This window comes from Symsagittifera roscoffensis, chromosome 5, assembly GCF_963678635.1.
Source record: "Symsagittifera roscoffensis chromosome 5, txSymRosc1.1, whole genome shotgun sequence".
Lineage (NCBI taxonomy): Eukaryota > Metazoa > Xenacoelomorpha > Acoela > Convolutidae > Symsagittifera > Symsagittifera roscoffensis.
The window spans coordinates 14,511,191-14,513,970 of record NC_087066.1 but is presented as its reverse complement, the minus strand read 5'-3'; positions in this window follow the sequence as shown (position 1 = coordinate 14,513,970).

The window sequence follows — 2,780 nt, the reverse complement described above, 5'->3', positions numbered from 1 at the left end:
TTCAGCATTAAAGGTCTTCGTGATGGGACAAAATATATACATTTGTGTTATTGGGTCATAATTGCGGAGGATGCCGTGGAGGTTAGTATCTTTGATGCAATATGTGAAATTTAGAAAAAATGGCGAAGTGTACTTCGAGTTAAGAAACTGAAAACGGTGGTGTGGTTGTCTTGATGGAGTGTGTAGATCAAAATGATTTTGTATGAAGCGATAGTATGTATATGTGTGGGTTTGTTTAGTGCGTAACATAATGTCGTGTGAGCAGTGCAAATCGCGTTCATGTGCTGCAAGGAAGTGGAAGGTTAGTGAAAACAATTGAAATTTTTCTTTAAAACTTTCGTAAGCTTGCATATCAGTTATTGCTTCAGAAATGATGTGATCATATTTTCGATCAAAAATATTGAGTGTGAATACATATGATGTTTTGACGAAGAATTTTTCTGTTAGTTGTGGGTTAGCGAAGCGGTCGTCATCTAAAAATTGGTCTTGATTAGTTCGGATGATATTATGGTCGTAAAATTCTAGTGTAAATTCGTTAGCTCGGGGTGCAGTGAATGTTTTTAGTGATTTTTTATATCCTATATAAGTAAATTGTATAGGTGTTAGTGCTGCAGTGAGTCTATATAGCATATCTTTATTCTTTTCTATATCGCTATGAGTATTAGATAGTGGCAGGCAAGTGGATTAGTAAAATGATAATATGTGGTCCAATGAAGTGTAGGCATTTAAACATGTTCATCTACAAAACTTCGTGTGTCGTTAGTGTCGTTGGGTGTGTTTAAAGTATATTGTGGAAATGAAGGTAAGGTGATTGCTAGAAAATCTTTCGTGTTAGTGTGGTGTGGATGAATAATATATTCGCAGGCTGTTCCTGGTTTGGTCGGGAATGGATGGTTTGGGAATTTTCTTTTAAAAGTGCGATCAGCTCGGTTAGTGCTATTTGATGATTCGGTGGATGTGGATGATTGTGCTAATGATGCAGTATAAGCTGAGGAGGGTGTAGGAGTAGGTGGGTTTGAGGATTCTATTGTGGAGGAAATCTTATTTATAGTGAGGGTGTTAGGGTGTATTAGTTGTTGTTGTAGGGTGATGAAATTATCGAGTTCTTGGGAGATTTGTGGAGTATCGGGAGAATTAGATGATCGGTCGGAATGAAATGGAGAATAGGTTCGGGTTACTTGTGAAGCATAAGAGGGAGTAGAAACGGACGGGAGTGGGTTGTTTGGTGGGATTGGTTGAAAAGGGGGCTTTGAAAAAAATGAGAAGTTGGTTTGAAAATTATTGGATGGAGATGGTTCGGAGTCTGCAAATTCGTCAGGGGTTTCTATATTAGGGTTATTGAGTTGTGAAATGGAGTATAAAACTGAAATATCTGAATTAGTATCCGAATTCATGCTTGATGTTATATTACTAGTTGGAAAATCGGGTGGCGGGAAAGCAAAAAGTGGAATTATTGTAATTGGGTGTTGAGGTTGGTTGGATGGGAATTTGAGCGGTGTAGGGATCCAAGTTGTCGGCTCATCGTGGGCTAAAAAAATTATTATTTTGAGACTGAAAAGCGGCGGTATGGGGTTGTTCGATAATTTGTTCATATGTATTATCATCTTGTGAATGATGTGTCATTACATGTTGTATGGGACTTTGCGATATGTTTGGTCTAAAATTTGGGTTATGTGTTATTGCTAGATTTCGGAAATTTCGTGGGACTAAGGATAATGGATGGTTATGTGGTAGGGGTGGCAACTGTGGTGCTGTAGGCGTTACTTCTATATTATTATGTTCTTCGTTGTACGTGTTCTGTCTTGTCGCTATTTTTGTGTTATATTCTTTTATTTGTGCGTCTAGAAGAATTTTGTTTATTGATGATGAAAAAATTCCAAAGAATCCTGCAAATAGTATGCGTGCTACACTTGCTTGTCTATTTACTTGTGTGTGTATAGCGCATGTATTATAGATTCCTTTTAAAAGTGAAAAAAGAAATCTTATAAAGTTAAACATTGCGTATAAGATAGTTAATTTTTCTAAGATGTAATAGGGCCATCCTAGAAAATCTAGAATTTCATTTTTTAGTGTAACAAAGCTAAAGATATTTATAGGTGAAATATCTTGTGGTCTGTATTTTTCACCGTTTAGATATATATAGTCTTTAATGTCTTTAAAATATCCGCTATAATCTTGTGTATAGATATCTGCAAATCCTGCGGTTTCGGCAAGTTTGCGTAAGTTTTGGTCAATTGATTGTCTTTGTATAGTGTCCATTTGTGTTAATAATTCCTTGAATTATTGTGTTCTAATGTGATGTTGGATATCGGATTTTGAATATATTCCAATTGAATGTAATTCAATATTTGGGTTTCGAGCAATAGCTCTGATGCTTTCGGGTAAAAATTTTTTGAGTGATTGCATTAACGTGGGGTATGGGGTAAGAAGATAATATTTATCTTCATCAGGGTTCAATTGTACTACATTGTGGCTATTTTCTGATCCACATGGGACTGCGGTATCCCAAATATACGTTCGTCTTGAAAGTGTGTCAACAAAATGTACTTTATTTTTATAAAAGATAGGGATTTTTTTATAGCATCTTTTATCTTCAAAAACATATAGTGGTGATACTTTTTTGGTACAAGTATATAACCATAAAATGTTTCCTTCGTAGTCTAGAAAATTTGATCTATTTCCTGATAATAAATATCCTGCGTAGGGTATTTTTAATACTGCTAGTGCAAGTGACTGTAGGATTTGTGTCCTTTCTAATTCGCATAGTTGATGAAGTGTTT